Here is a 20284-nt window from a genome sequence, read left to right as displayed (position 1 = left end):
TCTGTGGCTGTGCGTTTTCCATTTAAATTTCACATTAGCATATCTTCTCTTCCCGTGGGCCTATTGCGATGAAACAAAGCTACACGTTACCTCAAGCTCGGCCGAATACACCTGTGAAAACCCCATTGAAATTCATTTACGTGCATTTTTTTTTTTTTTTATTACAAAAAACTTTTATAATGTGTTCTATTACTCATCTTACATCACCCACCAAATCTTTTTTTTTTTTGGTGCAGTTTTTTAATGTCCAGTTGCAGTTTTATTATATATTATAGAAAAAATGGACCTTGGAGAAAAAAAAAAATCATTACTTCATCTCAAAATTTGGGGCATTAAGGCCTCAGTGGTCGGTTTCTCATCTGCCATGCAGGTGGCCCAAAGCACAGATGAGCTGGAGAGCAGTAAGATGCTTTTCAAAACCTTGTGAACTAACATGATACCGGATGGAAAAAGTGTGTTATTCCTTTTACATGACTGCAACATTTTACAGTTTTCAATTTATACAGTACATAAACGTCATGGTAACATTTAAGGTGCGATCACTCGTCTGCCTCTCTTATTTCTGTCTCCCTCTCTCAATCTTACAGCTTGTCTTGTTGCTCAGAAAGTGCAAAGCTCAAATTCCTCACTCTTCAAGTCTGTCCTCTGGCGGAAATCCTGCTGTCTGTTACAAAGCATACCTATACCCGAGCTTCTCCTCCTCCCCTTTAACATAAGGTAAACATCTCTTTACAGAAAACAAACCACTGGTATACAGTCTTTTACCGCTTTAGATTAGATATTCTGACGAGCTGCCCAACGAAGACATGTGAATGAGTTGTTCATAAAGAAATGACAACATGAAGCTGAATCTAAAGAAATCTGACGTCAAACTGTGTCAGCGCCGGGCGCTTATGGAAAATAAATCAACACCATCTGAGACTTTGAGCAGCACTCTGCGGCTAGAGGTCTCTACGCTGTTAAAGATTTGCAAGACGAGTTAATCGGGTCCATGTTTTCTGTGATGTTTGCTTTCAACCAATCGACGCTCTCGGATATTTTAAGCCCCGCCTACACACGCCTTCTAGTGTGACTTACTCGATACCTGGATGGGAAATAACTTTAAAAAAATAAAAAATAATAATAATACAGTACTTGCTCGAATCCGGCGTCTGGGTTATCAAATTAACCCATAATTCTAGATTTTGTCACCATTAGAGAAGAGGTAGAGAGAGGAGTGCTGTGTTTCTTCCCCGTGTCCATGAGGTGGCAGAGTGAGAGACGCATGCTGTTAAACACATGGCAGCCTCTTGCTTTTATATGATGAGTCCAGACAGCAGCAGCGTTGGGGAGAAAAATCTTCTTAGAAGCTTCTGGACTGCTTAGGAAATCTGATGGATTTTTCTTTTTTACAGTAATTTGTTTGCTGTAAAAATTCAGCTAATTCTCCCAATGTCTCGGTCAGATGCTTACCGTTTGGAAAGCGCTGAAATATTTTTTCTAGCCTGGTTGTTGATTATAGAAGAGACTCACAACCACTGGCTTTTTTTTTTCTCCTTCTTCTCACTGAAATAATTACGTTGCAGTTTTTGCCTAGAGACTGTCCACACAACGAGGCTGAATATAGAGAGTGAAGTAGCACCTGAGGAAGTATGTGTTGTGTGTGTGTGTGTGTGTGTTTGTCTGTCTGACTATATTGAGGGAGTGAAAAGGAAAGAAGTAGGGAGGGGTAGGTTCCCTAATGGGCCATTTACAGCTGGCAAACAAAGAGAAAATTCAAGCCTTTCCACACAGCAGCTTCTCCCTCACCGCGGTGCGCTTGTGTGTGAATTTGGGCGAGCGTCGCTGTTTATTTTTAAGAAGCAACCACTCATTTTAGGCCTGTATATGAGCTCGCAAAAAATAAAATAAAAATAAAAAATAAACGGGCGAGCCGACAGGCTGTGCGCGAGCGACAGCTAGCCCCGGTCCATGTTGTTAAACGCGACACACGCGGACAGGCTTCCCATTCACATGCTATGATCTAATTTGTTTGCCAGGTGACAGCCGCACACATCTGGAACGTCTCGTGCTTACACAGCTTTTTCGTAATGCAGTGGTTTTAGTGTTTAGCTGCCACACGGGAGACGAATCCTTACAAAGTCATATGCAGTAAATAAATCAGCACGCGAGTGTCACAGGGTTCGGGCCGGGTGGGGGTTCCCCTCGACCCGAACGGCGGAACAAACAAGAAGCGAGATCTTTGACGAAAACCGAGCGCTTCTTTGTCGTGCCCTTTTCTCGGCGCTGTGTTTATGATGTTAAATAGCAGGTTGGTCGGGCAGTTATCTCTCAAATGACTGTTTGAAATGGCAGTGCTGTAATGTTTGGGTTAGTGCTCGTCTATGAACATGGCTTATTTTGGAGACACGGTAATGAGGCCGTGTAAGACAACGCCTCTTGTGCTTGAGCTGAAACAGAGCATGGTTTAACAACGTGTTTAATTCTGACGAGAGAGGAGACAGTTCCTTTGTGCCCCGTCGTTTAAGAGGGCGAAGCTCATACTGTTTATTTTAAGCGCTTTCTGCATGTTTGTGTGGCACGTCCATGTGTTTTCTCGCACGTCTGGTCGTAGGCCTCGAGACATTTGTCTCAGCACTGTGGTTTTGTCTCGGCGGTCCAGCCTCCTGCGTGAAGGGCCTCGACGCTAAAATGGCAGCGGGTAAATTGAAGTCAAGCTTTTGTGGATAGAAACTGTTAGCACATGATATGTGTGTATGTGTGAAGGCAGAAGGAAAAGTAAACGTGAATAGAAGTTTAAAGGAAAACCCGAGCATTCGTTTGAGGCAATTGAGCAAGCAGTGAAGAACAGCAGTACTGCGATCATCAAACACACACGCGCACACACACACACACACATAACAAACTGGACTCCCATTGTTTAGTCTTGTCTTAAAACTGCAGAGTCCACAGCAGACATTTTCCCTTAAGGCTACACAGAACACCGCATGTTTATGCAGTGAACACCTTTTCCACATCCAGGCTTTAAGCCATTGTTTTATTTCGTCATGCTGTCTTTAGCACCATATTGTAAATCTCTTAAACAGGAAGGACTGCCGTGAGTCTTTCCATTTCCATTCCCCCTCTATCCCTGACAGAATGGAGGATCTGTCTCCATTCTCCACTTGTCTGCAGATCCCTGCTGAATGTATTAAATGAAGTTACTAGATGGGAGTGCTTAAGGGGCCAAGCCCTCTGAGGCTTGCCAAGGCGCTCACAAGCTTGGCTCACTCATCCATGTCACCTCTGTGTTTTTTTTGTTTTTTTTCTTTCCCCCCTTCCCTTCGTCGTCTTCTCTTTTCTCTCAGCTACTGGCTCTCTTATTTGTATTTCAGAACAGCATCGACTTCATGGGTAATTGTGTAAAAAGCGAGTCTGCTTTCGCGGGGTGTCTGATTTTTTTTTTAACGAGATCGACGCAAATGTGAAGAGGAACTCGAGGAACGTTGTTGTTGTATTTTTGTTTCCTTTCAGTCTTGCTGCCCAGCTTTTGTTTTCACAAGAGAAGAAACGATCAGAGAAGAAAATCGAAGCATTCCCCTTTTTTTTTATTTCTTTTTTTTTTAGAAGCTTGATATCTACCATCTGCCGAGCAAACATCTCATCTGTTAAGACTTATTCTTTCAGTCGGACATCGATTGTGTCTTTTGAGATACCCGGCAAAGAGGCTGGAGTATGACAGCGGTGAGGAGCAGAGAGGAGCAGTCGAGATATTGTGATAGGGTGTTGAATGCGCAGCCACACTGAATAGACTCAGTCATTTTTCCCAGATACATGCTTAGGCCTGTAGAATGTGGAGAGCTTTGCTTGTAACTGCACTGGTTGTCTCCTTCTATTATCGGTTAATGGTGCCCAAGATGACAGGCGCGCGTGATGAACAGAGGAGCTGTGAAATCCTGGAGGTGGAGTTCTCATCCGCTTGATAATGGGATCTCTGCCGTGCCTGGAGGCTGCGTAAAGAGCCGTATGAGTGCAGGAAATGCAAAGCATTCGCTTCTAAAACAATCCAGTCTTAGAACTTAGCTTTTTTTCCTTTTTTTTTTCTTTTTTCCTTTTAAGCTTTTAGATTTGAAGATTTCCATCAGCAGTTTAAACATCTGACTCTTCCTCCATGTTCTGCCGATGTCACCGTGTCCATGTTTTTGGAATTAAGTTCCGTTAAACACGCCAGTGCTCGAGGCATTTACACGTTTTCATTCCTTCTCACGCAGACTCCACTACATTTATTTTATTTTATTTAGTTTTTATTTAGGCAGCACCCCAGGAATTGACCGTGTGCAACACCACAGTAAAAGTGCCACTATCTTTTTTTTTTTTTTTTCATCCCAACCCCAAACTGGAGCTCTCTCTCTCTCTCTCTCTCCCTCCCTCTCTCTCTTTCTCTCTCCCTCTCTCTCCCCTCCTTCCCCATTGCACTAGAAGTTAATCCTGTATTGGCAGCCCGAGAGCGATGATTGGTATCTCCTTTGAAAAGTGCATTCTCTAAATAGCTTCCTCTTGCTTAGTGAATTCTGCATCAGTGAGTGACTCGGGTTTCCTGGCGAGCTCGTTCTATACTGTCGGGGCCAGACTGGTAAGGAGAAATAAATAAGGATGTACTTGAGTAAATGTAATAAATATGCTTGAATCTGCAGCCCAAACGTTTGCCGAGAGGGGGGAGGCAGCCTGCTGAGTGTGTGTATGTGTGTGAGAGAAAGAGAGTGCATGCACACATGCATATTGCCCACATGTGAGTGAGACTGTGTCTGTGTGTGAGAGAGAGAGAGAAAGGGCTGAGCTGAGAATTGTCAGGAGAACAGGAGTCACAATGTCTCTGGCTTCCCCGGAGCTGGAGAGCGTTTGCCAGCACTGGGATCACAAGGGACACCTCCTCCTTTTGAAAACCTGACAAGCTACATGCTTTGCAGCACAATAAAGGGCTCTACACTACACCAAACCTGATTCCTATTGATCTCGGCTGCCTCTTTAAATACATGCCGCGCACTGGTCGGCGGAGGAGGGCCATCTTCGTCCTGCAAACAGCCTTTGTTTCGAGCTGATTACATTTTGACCAGACGAGACAAAGCAGTTACATTTAAAACCACCGTATTTTTGTTGTAGGACAATTCAATCAGGTCAATGCAGTGCGCAGTACGTGAACTATGTATTAAAAAAAAAAAATGCCTGAAAGGTTCTTCTTGATTAGTGACGTGACATGAAATTCGAGTGTTCATTGTTTTTACCGTCCACTTTTTTAGAAACATCTGCATATTAGTGAGGTTTTTTTATTTCGTCCAATCACATGGTAGCAACGTGTAATGCATAAACTCATGCGCGGATACAGTGCAAGAGCTTCAGTTAAGGGAATATCAGGAAAAGTGTGATCTCTGTGACTTTTTAACCGTTGTACGAGTGTTGGTGCCAGATATACTGCTTTTGAGTATTTCTAAAAAAATTGTTCTTTTATCTCCTGGGATTTTCACTTCTGCAAGAGTCTTTAAAGTTTACACAGACCAGTGTGAAAAACAAACTAACAGAAAAACGTCCTGTGTGTGGAGGGTCCACAGGATGGAACTATGTGTTGAAAGAGATCAGAGGAGAACGACCAAACTGGTCTGGGCTGACAGGAAGTCTGTAGCAACCCAACTAATCATTCTGTAAAACTGTGGTGAGCAGAAAAGCATCTCAGAGAAGACAGCATGTTAAACTTTAGGGATCTGGGGTTCTTTGAAACAGAAGATTAGGGAAAAAAGACCAGGTAATTGTTTTTCTAATCTCCAATTTTTTTTTTTTTGTTCCTAAAGACTCTACTTTGAGTCTATTCTCCATGGAATATTTAAAGCTTTCTGTGGACGGCCAAAATCGACACATGCTTTAAGATATGCATGCGTGCTGTTACGTAGTAATATGTACCTACTTAAGATCACATGCACCTGGTTAGTGCTGCTTTATGTATGTATATAGTTCTTTATTACTGTGTAATAATACTTTATGCTGTATAATACTTGTATTATAAGCAAGTTAAATAAAAAAAGCAAATACATGGATGCTGCTTGGATGGTATTTTCTTTGTCAAACAGTGTTATTGTACAGTCATTGTTCTAGATTTGTCAGGCTGTGTGTTCTGCTTGTAAGCAAACACTCATATATACGGTATAACTGGTTTATAGGAAGAACTGCTACTTGGTTCATTTGTCATGTTGATTCAATAGCAGCCGCGCTGTAGACAAAGAAGTTGGAGATAAGGAGGTACAAGTCGCATTCTCAACTTGAAGGCAGCGTAAGGTCACATGGTCCACCATCAGATGTACAAGTTATTTGCGAGATTTTTGAAATAGATTGGAAGAAAATCCTCTTGTAAGATTCTACACACGTTATTGTACTGTACACAATGATAGTGCTGTGTAATAATGTAAGGGTCACATGCTCTCCTATCAGATTTGGTTAATTTTTGCCTCCCAGGAGGTTTCTTTTGTTAGTCTCTCTCTGGGGAAAACCCCTGAAAAGTTTTTTTTTTTTTTCTTCTGCTTCTGGAGAACCCTCAATCAAGTCTCCTTTCATAAAGAAAGATAGACCCAACCACCTTTAAATAAAAGCCCCCCCCCCTTAAAGTGCACCAAAGTTTGGGATTTTTTTCAATGCTTTCCACAAGCCAAGCCTACGCGAATCCCTGTGTTTGTGTGTGGAATTTGTAGCCTTTGTTTGCCGTCACCGTTTACAGCACGATCATAAAGGCGTGCCGCACAACTAAACGGCAAGAAAAGAAAACAGTGTGCGGAATGCGCGCCTCACTTATATTACTATTATTTCATCATCAAGAGCAGGCTTTAAGTGCCGTTTAAGGTGTGTGAGTGTATGCGCGTGCGCGCGTGTGTGTGTGTGTGTGTGGACGTGCACGGTGTTGCAGCGCATTAACGCTCATTTACACTGCAGAGTTCTCACAGTGGCAGCTTTTTTTCTTTTTTTTTTTTTACCGGCGCATCAATCAGGACGCTTTTTGTAGGCGCGCGCACTAATTGGGATCCAGTCCGTGTTTTAGCGTCGTGTGTGTGTGTGGTTAGTGTGCGTGGGGGGAGGGGGCGAATTCTGTTGGTGTAATTCTCCTTCATAGTGTCTGGATAAAGAAAGACTAGTAGGTCAGCCATGTGGATGCGTCTGGTGAACAGCTGAGAGAGAGAGAGTGTGTGTGTGTGTGTGTGAGCAAGCGCGCGTATGAAAGAGAGAGGGGGAGTGTGTGTGTGTGTGTGTGTGAAAAAAAGGAAGCAGTGTGTGTAAGCGGTGAACTCGGTGATTTCCTCGCCGTTCCTTCTCCAAACATTTCGGAGTTTATCACGCGGTGAAACGGAAGACGAGGAAGGGAGCTCCGCGTGCGTGCGTGGTGTTTGGTGTGTGAGTGCGCGCGCGCGCGTGTTTTTGTTCACCAGAAGGCGAGTGCTCGAGGGAAACGAGTTCGCTCTTTTGTTGAGCGCGTGAGCCCTTTTTTTTTTCCCCCTCACTCTCTCTCTCTCTCCTCCATCCGCATGTAGGATAAAGTGGCTGCGCGAGACCGCTCAGCTCCTCCGCGCGCTTGGATTCGGGCCCGGCGCGAGGAGGGTTTTTTTTTTTTTTTTTTTTGAGGTGGAGGGGGGGGGACTGTTTTCTTTTGATTGCGGAGGAAAACAAACAAACAAACCAACAAACGCTACAATAACGGGGATTATTTACACTCCGGAGCTGTCTATCGGAACTTGGAGACCACCAGACTGGCGGGGTGAGTACTTCTAATACAGTGTGTGTGGAGAGAGAGAGAGAGAGATGGGGGGTGAAGGGGGGGGGGGGTACTGAGGGAATGTTAGCAACACGGGCTGCTAACTTCAAAGCACGAGCTCCACTTCGAAACAACTTTTTCACTCTTTAGTTTGTAATGAAAGGGAAGCGAGGTCAGCTTAGTCTGGACCGTCTCTCTCTCTCTCTCTCTCTCTCTCTGTCATAATGCTCCTCTGTGTGGGTTCTTTCAAAAAGGTTTTCCTTAAGAGCTTTAAAAAAAAAAAGACAAGCCAAGGTGAAAGTGTTCTGTTGTTTAAAATGGCAATTTAACCTTTTAACCTTTACACCAGCCATGCCTTAAGATTTCTCTGGAAACCCTGAGAGTTTTATTATTCTTTAATTAATCTACTACAAAGGGTTCCTGTGAAGGAGATTCTCTACATCCAGAGAGGGTGTCTAAAAAAAGAAAACGTTAGTTGAACATTCAGGAGAATTTCCTAGCATTTATAGAGAGACAGCTCTTGTAAATGAAAACCCAACAGAAAGAGAAACTTCACAGCTTTCCTGATCCACTGTTTAACCTTTTAACCTTGGAAATTAGACTTTCTTTTGTCTGGTGGTTAAACTGCACAGTTGTGTTAGAACCGTTTCTAAAAGGGTTATGGCTTTCCTTTAAGGCCCATGCTCTGGATAGTTTTGTTTTTGGGTTCTTTGTGTGCTTTCCGGCTTTTCTAAACACGCTCCATGTGGAAATCTTGTAAGGAAGCTTTCCTTACCCGTACAGAATCCATAAAAACATGGTCATTTTTATTAGATAAAGATCATGTGCCTTATCACACACATTGGCTGTGTGTAGCTTGATTTTTTTTTCTTTAATTCTTTATCTTTGTTTGATAAGTGTTTTTTGTGATGTTTTGAATTTTTTTTTAAAAGCGTTTACTTGGCACCTTTATTCAAAGAAATTCCCTCTTGGCAGATTTTACATTCACAAGTGTTACTTAAGGATTCCGACAATAGGAAAAAAAAAACAGCAACTCTTCTTTGTTGTAATTAATAGTTTTACGGTCACACTATTCACCATCGTTGTCATGTCGAGTGATTGCAGGATACACTTTGGTTTAGTGGTTTATCCCCCCCCCCCCCACAGTTTTCCAAAGAGATTCCACTTGGAACCATTTCTTATCCAAAACCTTTTTGGAAGTGTTTATCATGTATGAGTGAAGTTGGTTACTAATACACAACGGTTTAAAATCACATGCTTCATCATCACTGTAGTCCGCAATAATCTGTCCCCAATAATATCAGATGACTAATAATAAGCAAAAACCACGAAACTCCTACTCAGTCCAACTGGCATGTCTTTGATGAGAATTCATAACACTTAGGCGCCCTCCCCCATGCACTGCCTTCCACAGATTGGAAGTGATGAGTTAGAGCCATTTGTTTACTGCAAACCCCCTGGGGGGCCGGGGTGAGGGGAGGGGGTGTTTTTTTGATGGACTTGCTTGACCAGTTGGAGGCTGCCGAGGACAGTCAAGTCAGCTTCACTTCCCCAGAGCTGAATAAACCACATGAACCCTGGCCTGCGATGGCCTGTGTGTGATTAGTCAAGCCTATGCCTGTGTGGGTGTTGTAAAAAAAAAAAAAAAAAAGAAGAAAGAAATGGTAAGAGGATGGGTTGTGGTTGTAAAGGCTAATCTTAAACGGTATTTGTTTCACAGCTGGGCTTATCTGATATCAGTCTACAAGTCCTGTGTGTGTGTGTGTGTGAGTGAGGGGGGTGTCTTGTTTTCTTTTTCCTCCTGTAATCACTGTTCTATCAGACATACTTGCTTTGCATGTCAGACAGTCTGCTAAGTTTTCTTGTTTTTAATTCTGTCCTCACCTTTACTCACTTTGTGCTTTGTATTATACACAAGTACACATTTTCCCTTCCTTTTTGTGAACAACAACAAAAAAGGTCTAGTCATAAGCTCTCACAATGATGTCATTCTGGAAGAGAGGACAGATTTTCAGGCTCAAAACTCGAAAGCCGTGAGAGTTGCCACAGCGGACCTTAGAAAAACTATTTAAAAAGATGATGAGCGTTTGGTTTTTATATCCCTCGAGCATATCTCGGAAGATGAAGGTTTTTTTCAGGCTGAAGCAACTCTTTAGATGGTTTTCCTGAGTGTGAGTAAAATCCAAAGAAATGACACAACATGATCAAAATGAATCGCTGATCGAAATCTTTTGCTTTGCCAGCTAAAACATTAATCCAGTGTAGTTTTGTCTTTTACTCTGTGTGAGACGAACTCTTTCAAAGCCCACTAAAGGGCTAATTCATAATACTGACAGTTTATAATTATAAATTATAAATCCTTCTCATACCTTACCTTTGACTTTAATACACATTTATCAAGGTTTAACTAAGAGTTGCAACAGCGGCATATTTTTCCATCATCTGATAACAATTGTGTTGGTTGTTATGTATAGATCAAAGGCGAGATGGTAGTTGCTCACTTTCAGCGATACTCTAAACCCTGAAACGCTTTGGTGCGAGTTCCTGCGGAGAACATTGTCAAAGCATGAGTCAGAGTGATGACTGAAAGATAAGCGCTTTGGAGGAGGGAATTTGCTTTTCTGTAAACATCTGGACAGAAAAAAAAGAGGGGTTACTGAACCGTACCCTCTCCTCATCACTGGGGAAGTATCATTAAGGATACATGTTTTGTTCCTTTGACCTGAAAAAAAAAAAAAAAGTGCACTTTTACAGCTAATTAAAATGTACATGCCTAGTCCAATTACGCACCTTGAATCATTTTAAGTGTGTGTGGAATTCCCACTGCTACTTAAAAGGGCACCAAAGATGAAGTCACCATCCCATAACAGTCGTCCACAGAATATATTTCATCCTAATCCTTCAGTTTACGGAGCATAGAGAGTTTGTGAACTCGGTTCCTCTTGCCTGCCTTTGAGGATAGCCCGAGGTGAAACCGAGTCAGATCTGTAGAACACTCTCCCACAGAGGAACCGAAAGCCAACGCAAGGCACAGCATGTTTTCATTGTCTTGTATTACGCCGAACGAAACCTCATTCCGCTTCTTCAAATACGTGAGCATCGTTCGGGTCCTGCGAGTACTGAGCGTTCATTGTTCGAGATCTTGCGCGTAAATCCACGCCGAGTATTGAGTGGACTTCAAAATAGTACACTAGTGCTGTAACATCTGGAGGAGTGCGACTGGTTTTAAGGTGGGTGAGCATCATAGATGTGTAGGATGTGTAAGTAAACATCTGTAGGGTATTTTTTTTGTCTTTGGGCTTTCATAATGACAAAGCAAGTGTTTTCACTGCTCCCCCCTTTTTCGCTTGAATATGAAACTGGGTTTGCTTGCTTTGCTGTTTTTTTCCCCCCCCGTTTCTTCCTTTCACTTTTTTTTTTTCTTTTATGAGAAACCACTACGAGTTTCCGTGTCGCTGCATTTAAGGATCTCCCCAGAGGTCAACCAACAGTTTACTCACACTGAATAATTGAATTAGCAAGTCAGTGTGTTTTCTAAAGGCAGAGCTCGGTCGCACGGATGTCGGATTTGTTTACGGCTGACGGCGAGGTGCTGAGAAAGAACGGTGTGGAGATCTTTAGTTAATCACGGTGGCTTCGTTTTATTCCAGAGCGTGGGCTCTGAAACAAACCGCGTCGTCACTGTCTCAGAAACCGAAAGGAGAAAGCCTGGTAAATGTGTAATGCTTTTAGATGTACATTAACAGCTGGGGTCGGTTTCTTAGCAGCTGCCAATGTGAATATCAAGTGTGCTTCTTCAAAAGTGCTAACATGCAGGCAAGATTCATGAAAACAGATTTCACCATTAGAGCGGGAGAATGTAAATCAGTCAACACTTATTTATGGCACAAATACGATACACACGTGGCGTCTAAATATTGGACACTTTTTTTTTTTTTTTTTTTTTGTTTCTTCCACGTAGCACTTGGTTAATTTGCTGATAAATAGAACGCTTCCTGAAGATTCTATACACATGCATCAAGCCAACATTCGGATCAAATGGCTTTCCCTTTGCAAACCAGAGCGTTTGACTAAGCCCAGGGAGGCATGTTATTTAATCCGCTGGCGTGATGGAAGCGACTCTGCGTCGGCACGTTTGTAACGACAAGACATCTCTTCGAGAGCCAATGGCATGGTGCAGCACGTCAATGCTATGCTTAATTAATTTCCAAAAAGGCCGGGGGTAATTAATGTCATGTTGGTGCCTCATTGCTCTGCTGTTGTTTCTTGGATTGTCACACCTCAGTGCCATCAAAGCAAGGATTTCAGGATACGTTTTGAACTACAGCAGATTTTTTTTTTTTACCTGTTGGGAATACATTGAGGTGAGTGTGTGTGTTTGAGGAGGGTGCTTTCATGCTTAATTTACTGTATGCCTATGCATTTTGCGGTGTGCAAAAATCTATACACTATACTAAAGGCTAGCGTGCCTTGTAAAAGTGTAAAGCACCTAAATTGAGGGCTTAATTGTGTCCCTGTATGGAGAGTGCGCGCTTTGTTTACAAGAACGTAAGCTGCTTCTTGGCACCTCAGCTGTAACAACAGATACAGTAACCACAGACGCTTGCTCATCGCCTGGGAGACAGGACACAGGGTCACACCACAAACAGGACAGACTGGAGAGAGACGTGTAAATTCCCGTCACATGGAGAGATCAAATCCAGGCTGAAATTATGAACCCCGGAATCTGCATTGGTCTTGATTAAAGAGCTTTTAAAGCAGAAAGAGCTTTTTCCTTTTGAGGTGGAGAGCGTAAATCTTTGCAGCTTTGTTGATGAGGAACAGTTGGGGTAATTGAAGCTGATATTTTTAATAAGGCCTGAAGCAGCTTGAGGGTTCCTCCCCCAACACACACACACACACACATTGTAATAGTAAGGGGTAGGGAGGGGAGGGGGGAAATCGAGACATGTTTATTCAGCATAGTGAAGGCAATAAAGAGGAGCTGAGCTGTCACAGGCACTGCTTTCTCCCCTCATGTGTTAATACCATTAAAGGCAAGTGTGAACAAATCAGTAGCTCAAGTGCCCGGGACAAGCAGATTTCACGTCGGGGCTGTTAAGTTTTTAATTTGTACTTGTTGGCTGAACAAGTAGATTTAACTAGCATCTGCTATTAATTTTTAACAAAAGTCAGAACTATGATTTGTCTTGCTCTTTTTTAATTTTTTTTTCTGTTCAAGCTAACTGTTATGAGCGATGTGCGTTTAACTCTTTAAATACCATATATGGACTATTTCAGATTTGCCACCAAATCTGTGTATACATGCACTATGGCTGGGCAGTTAATTAAAAATGAATCAAAACATTGGTCACTGACATTCAGGGCATCTTATTGATGCAATCTTGTCCATGTAAATTATTTATGTAGTAAAATTCTGATGATACTTTCCGTCACTCTGTGTGTGTATTTGTATGTTCGTTCGTGTACTATCCCTTTAAAAACATACTATCGCATAAATCCGCCCGTCCAGCCTGCGACATAGAAGCATCATGAAGAGGAACTCTTTAGTTTGGAAAAAAAAAATCTCAGCCTTAACAGCTGAGCATGTTTACAGACCAAAAAACAAAACAAAACCAAAAATAATAATCGTTCTTTAATTATAATTATACTGTTTATTTAATCGTGATATCGATTTGAAGGTCATACTTCACTGAATTATGTACCGTATAACTCATTAAAGGTGCTACTTTAAAACTGAACTTTATAATATTTTAAACACAATACCTATTCTGTTATTACCCAAATATGCATAGGGTTCCCTGTCGAGTCTGGTTCCCCTCAAGGTTTCTTTCTATTGACATCTTGGGGAATCTTTCCATGTTCTCGGCTTGCTAGTCAGGGGCAATCTGATAATTATGATTTATACATTCTCTTTGTGACTAAGACCATTGTTAAAAGCATGAGGTTAATGAAATTTAGTTTTTAGTAATTTAACTTTGTACACTGTTGATGCTGTGAGCAGCCGTGCTGTTTTGGGAGTCGAGGAGACCAAACAGTTAACTAAGTGTAGTGATACACTTTTCTAGCAAACGCTACTCCTTACAAAACTTACAGGACTGAAAGAAATACTTTCGTCAGATTTAAATACATTCAGCATGCAATGGAATGGCAGATTACAGCATCATTTATCTTAATCATTATACTGTTAGCGCAAGGTGGTAATACAAGTATTTTATTAACACCCTTAACTAGCTAACAAACATCAGAAACTTGTCACTTGAGTTCCTGGAGATCTCTAGTTCTGGGACTGTGCTCAACATTGGACCTTGTTATTAGCCAGCGAACTAGCTGAAAAACCTCTGCGTTTGTTTGATTTTGTTAGCCTAGCTTCTTTCATGACAACCCTGTTTATTTGGCTATAAGAATGATATATATTTTAAGCCTCTTGATCATAATCTGATCGGAATTGCTTATAGCTATGCAAACATTCAGTTCACGTTAACAGCTCATAATGTTGTGCTTTCTGGTCTGTATTCTGAGCACATTTTAATCCTTCAACTTTATTTTTAGATAAAAGCACCTGTGAGAGGATTTTTCCGTGTTTATTGCAAAAAAAAAAAAAGAGAGAAATGGCAGGTCTAAAAGTTTGAGTGGCGCCCTATTAAAACGCATGTAGCTCCGAATCCTGTTTTAGTGAGTAAACATTTAATGTAAGCGCACCACAGCTTTATTTATGCATTAAATCTGCTGTTAGTGCTGAATTATACATTAAGGCCGTAAATAATGCAGGAGAAATTCCTCAATGATTACTGGCACGCTGTGAATAGTGCGTTTGCTAATCATTCGCTCATTGATCTTCGCCGTGAGCTCATGCTAACCAGTTTTTGGGGCCATTTTTTTCCTGACAGATGCTAAGGGTATTGTTTTTCTCGAGGTCAGCTGCAGGGACTGCACAACCTATTTAATTGTATTATTTCTGTCAGCGTGGAATGAGCTGACAATTATACTAGAGGTAAGAATTTTTTCTCTCTCTCTCTCTGTCCTTTGGTGAGAAGTGAGACGACGACTGCAATTAGATCAGCTTCTGCAATGGGAACAGCTTGATCCTTTCTGAGGTCACCCGCATAATTATTGTCACGCGGCATTAACTAGTTTTTGCTTTTCACTCTCACAGTTAGCGACCTCTGTTTTAACCTGTACATCTGAGCAGAACTCGTAAGGCCTCCTGGCACATGGGGTTTGATCTACTTCATTTGTCATTTCATACGTAGGAATAATTAGAGCGGCGGAGCGATACGCCCTGGGGAGCGCTAAAGCTTACGACCTTTCTGCTCCCGGAGAGACGAGGCTCGGGCGAAGCAGCCTGGAGAGGAAGTTGTTATTAAGAAAATAATGGCTTTGACAAGTTCAGGATTAAATTGTAAACAAGCGACGTGATGGATCAGTACTCGGTGAGGTAATTGATTTTAGTGTCTTTGCCGAGCTGCAGTAGCCGGCTTTAATTAACGAGATTGAGGTTAATACCACTTTGATTCTCCAGGCCTATAGCGTTTGTTTGCTTTTGTTCACCGAGACCTGATTTTAACCTTCAGCGTCTGTGGAGATTTTCCTCAGCCTGACCTGTACTTAATGTCTGGATGCTAACTATTGAATTTCCTGCATGGCTTGGTATTATAAGTGTAGCTGTATCTGTCAGTATGTAATACTCTTTATATCTGTATCGAGACTTATAACCATTGTTGGATGTGGCACACTTAATAATTTTTTTAAACAATTTAATGCATTTTTTTCTTGATTTTTCATGTTTTTTTCCTTACTTTAAATGAAACATTTATACCGAAATATATTATAAATAATTATAGCTCAAGAATCTGTGAATCGAATTGTGACTCTAGCAGTTCCTTGGCCTCAACACGCGAGCACAAAACTGGCCTCTCAGATATTTTTCCCCCTTCATTGACCAGTTATTATATATTTTTGCACCTGCCTGGGCTATTATCCTTCCCAAGCCTTGCTTTCATTCACAGCCAAGTGTTAGATTTTATTTTATTAAGCCTAAGATTTAAAGCGCTCTTAGTGCTGTTGCCGCTAAGTTTTCAGCACTTGTTTAACGTCCAAACAAACTCAGTGTTTCTGTCCAAATCTGAAGTACTACCATGCTAGCACTGCGGTAACTACTCTGTATAGATCAATTTAGAGAAGATTTTAAGTGGTTAAAGTATTTTCCTGAGGTAAAATCACCTTATTTTTTTTTTATCAGTTTTAATTGATCCAATTTCCCAAAACATTATCAAATATATTGCCTAATATAAACGACCTTGATCAGGCAGTTACTAAGGATGAATAAGTACATGCTGTAAATGATTCAGACTAAAAGCGCTTACTTTTGTCCTGTGAGGTTCATATCCAAGCACTCACTCATGCCCACATGAAAGTGTAAAAAAAAAAAGAAAAGAAAAGAAGACCTCCAGGCTCAATCAGACGCCCAGTGAACCTCTAGAAAGCCTTCTTGAAAAAAATAATGTTTAAAAAAAAATTTTAAAAACACAACCATAAATTGCGTGTCTTTTATTCATATCTGTTTAGAACACATCCTGTTATGCTCTCTATTCTTTTTTTATCCCTAATCTGTTAAATCTTTTGTGTAATGGTGAGTTACAGAGGAGGAAGGTAGGCGGAGGAGGGGCATGGGGGGAGGCGTAGGGTGCCACATGTAGAGATTTGGAAGACGACTCTGTGGGTCTGTGCTTTCATCAAGTGGCTTCATCATCACAAAAAAAAAAAAAAATGAAAATCATACTCTATTGTGGTAATACACAGCTCACCCACTCGAGCTGCCATTTACCTCAGCGGTGCAGTAGAGCATTTGCATTTTGACTTTGATAGGGCGCTCCCTCAGGGCTAGTGGAGAGGGTTTAGTGACCATTGAGAGCTACCAGGCTTGTGCTTATCAAATTTCAACCAGCTTGTGAGTAGTGGCTGCTTAGCTGTAAAGTAAGTGTGTAAGTGTGTGTGTGAGAGAGAGAGAGCCGGGGAGGGAGGAAGAGAGAAAGAGAAATAGAACGAGAGTGTGACACATTGATCTAAACACACTGAGACTGGATTACTGTAAGCAGGTTAGTAGAGTTTTATAGCGCATTTTTTTAGGGTTGTATAACAGGATGTAGTAATAAAGCCTAAGTTATTCTCTGTGGTTGTAAATAACACTTCACCAATGAGTAAGCTCTTCACAGGATCTTTGCATTGTGTGCTTTTTGAGCTCTCACCTCATAGGCTTTTTTTTTTCCTTCGGAGTTGGAATTCTGCCGACTGGCTTCGAGCCGTTCCCTGCCGAGCCTAAAAAAAGAGACGTTTTTTGTTCTTCGTCCAAGAATACCTGTGCAGTACAGTAGGTCAACCCTAGGAGCTTTTTGAAGCATGCCGAGTTCACTGGAGTGGCATTCACACCCAACAGTAGCCACCCACAAGGCCATGGCATAAAAACGTTTCATCATTCTCCACTTTTTCGATGCCAGATTCGCTCCCCCCCCCCCCTCTCTTTCTCGATCTTGAACACATGCAGCAGCTCCAAAGTCGTGGCTCTTCGTAAATTCCTGTTTGATTGCGGATCATTTTCATGTCAGCACAGTGCAAATCTGTTTTGCTTACAGACCGAGCCGGGGAAAGCGCATGATGGGGGTGGTGTGGTGGGGTCTGGGGGCGGTGAGTGTGGACAGTTCGATAAATAAAGGAAGCATGGTTTTGGAGATATGCATATTATTGCCATTGTCTGGATGCAAATTTGGGCAGATTCTCTCAGCCGTTAACTGGCTGAAAATCCTCCGTGTGCGCGTAGAACAATACTCTTAGAAAAACTGTGAAGGTAAACCTGTTGCTTGTAGGCCTCTTGACGAATAGCTTTACTGAGAACCATGGATGGGTCGTGTGACACAAAATACATTGTATCACTATTCTTGAATATGTGAAGAGAAAATGTTAATATGACTTGAAAAAACAGGATATCTAACCTGAAATGGGAGTAAATATTTTTTTAATTCTCTAATAACAAAAAAAAAAATCCATGGTTATCGTTTTGTTTCTCAGTGGCGGCACAATGGTTAGCACCTCCAAGGTCAAGGGTTTGATTCCTGCCTCAGGTCTCTGTGAATAGAGGTAACTTGTTCTCCCTGTATTTGGTGGGCTTCATCCAGGTCCTCCAGCTTTCTCCCACATTCCAAAGACGTGCAGATTAGACTAATTGGAATTTTCAGATTGCCCGTAATTTGTATGTATGTGCCCTGTAATGGATTGGCACCCGTCCAGGTTATACCCCGCCTTTGTGCCCAAATTCTTCTGGGATAGGCTCCAGTCCCTTTACTTAGATTGGGTGGTACAAAAGATGAATGAACGCATGAAAAGAGTAATGTGTGCTGTGACAAAATTTATCACTATCATTATCACATCATCCAGGTCTTATTCCTGTCCACATAAATTAATTAATTAATTAATTTATTTATTTATTTATTTATTCATTAATGCTGAGCAACTAATTACTCAAAGGTAAAAATAATACCGTGTATTGTGCAATCATTTAATTACAAATGGCCATGATTTATTACAGGTAATATACACATCGTCTGGAATTCATGTCGAGTTTGTCAATAATTGAAATATTTGTTCATATTTTAAAAATGAGTTGAGAGATAAATATTGGTAAACATCTTAAGATCATTTGTCCTATTTATCATTTGCTGTCAGCCTGGATAAATACATTTGAATGCTAAATTTGAATGTGCATTTAATAAATACATACATACTTACAGTACATTTAATAACATAATAAATTGCAATGTGTGGTGAAAATAATTGCAGTCTGAGCCTGTTGTTTGTTTATTTATTTTTTTTACTTGGGTGGGTAGAGAAGAGATCCTTCGTTGTTCATGCCATCTCACTTTGGCGTGATCACATCCTTCCTTGTCTCCTCGCTATATAATAGAAGTGATTTTTCTTCTTGATATGTCTAGGAATAGGATTTCCTTCAGGACAGAGCTCTAGTTCTGGCTTGCACTGATTAAAGGAACACTTGTAGATAATCTGTTTGAAACTTGTGTGTGTGTGAGGGAGAAAAAGTGTGTGTGTTTCATAGGAAGGAAAAGAGCCGGGAATGAGAGAGAGAGAGATTTGGATTGGTAAATGCTTATCAGTGCGGTATGAGCCGGCACTCTGCAGGGCTAAATATTTAATGACGGGGAAGCTGAAATAGAACCGTAACAGACCACTGGTGAGAAATGGAGTCACTATTTATACGCCACTCCTCGCCTTAAACTAATGGAATGGGGAAGGAGCCCAAGGTTATTAGCGCACCTGAGATTAGCCATGTTGGAATTAGCCTTGTGTCTGTTCACATTTGTGCTGCATGATGGCTTTCTGCTCGAGGACTACGCAACAAAAACAAAAAAACAAATAGGACAGAGCGAGATGACGATATAATATCAAAGGCATGATGTCACTGTACACACGTCACTATTCAGGTATTGTGATCTCATTTTATAGCTACTAAAACAGACAGGAAGAAATCACCTGGAATTATAATATTGATGTTAAACTTTATAATCAAGGTGAAGCATGAGGTTGATTTATTTCCTAGCACAGCAGCTCCGGCAGGAAGGACACTAAAATGTCAATCAAAGATTTGTCTTAATGCGCATTATAGTTTCCATAGTAACAGCTTAGTCATAGGGACGTGTCGACAAGGGACGTTATCCAAGCTTAATAATAAGAAACCTGAGGCTTTCTCTGAGGGTGTTTGTTTATTATTTGTGAAAGGAGTCTACAGTGTCAGAGATATCGAGAGAGAGAGAGAGAGAGAGGAAGGCTGGACTGTTTATAGCTGCAGTAAGTGATAACAGAAGCCAGCTTGAATTATGGACGTTACAGAAGTAAATATATCTCTAAGTGGATAAAAGCGCCATGTGATGTGATGTGATGTGATTCTTCCTCCACAAAAATCAAATATGTGGAAATAAGTGTTGTATATGAGAAATGAAACCGTTTAAAAAGAGTTAACCGCTGTTATGGGAAAATAATCAGCACTTGCGTGCGTGGGAACAGTGACTCGACTCAGAGTCACCAGAGTGGACACTGAGTGATGTGTAAGAAATGTGCAGTGCTGTTGCAGAAAAACAATCAGCAAAGTAAGATTAAGAATAAATTATTTGTCACATAGATTATTTAGTTCCATATCCCAGTTAAGAAGTTGGGACAGAGCGCAGAGTCACAGTATACACTGGATACACTCCTGGATATCCAGCTGTACAGACGGGGTTAAAAGCCTTGCTTAAGTGCACAACAATGGCAGCTTGGCAGTACTGGGGCTCGAACCATCTAGGCTGCAACCCAGAGCCTTTACTGTTTGAGCCTTGTTTCTCTTAACGCGATACTGTTTTGCTGACGCATCATAAAAACGTCTTCATATGATCACGTGATGTAATTTATTTATATAAATATGTCACTCATGGGAAATGTTGATTGTTGCATTCTGTTTAAAGTTCATGCTCATCTGGCCTAGCATTCCTGCTC

General features: G+C 41.3%; 1 protein-coding gene across 3 annotated transcripts in view; it reads left to right on the top strand.

Moving 5' to 3' along the window:
* rerea (arginine-glutamic acid dipeptide (RE) repeats a) overlaps positions 1-20284 on the top strand; it is a 175777-nt gene that overhangs the window by 59348 nt on the left and 96145 nt on the right. For 2 of the 3 annotated variants that reach the window (XM_053481780.1, XM_053481777.1), the window contains exon 1: positions 7603-7747. The exons of the other annotated variant lie outside the window; for it this stretch is intronic. The gene's annotated coding sequence lies outside the window, so the exon portion shown is untranslated. Of the gene's footprint in view, positions 1-7602; positions 7748-20284 lie in introns of those variants that run through there. 3 annotated transcript variants of the gene reach the window in all.

Source organism: Clarias gariepinus, chromosome 22, assembly GCF_024256425.1.
Source record: "Clarias gariepinus isolate MV-2021 ecotype Netherlands chromosome 22, CGAR_prim_01v2, whole genome shotgun sequence".
Lineage (NCBI taxonomy): Eukaryota > Metazoa > Chordata > Actinopteri > Siluriformes > Clariidae > Clarias > Clarias gariepinus.
Note: the sequence above shows the minus strand (reverse complement) of the source record. Positions and strands in the feature narration are given on the sequence as shown.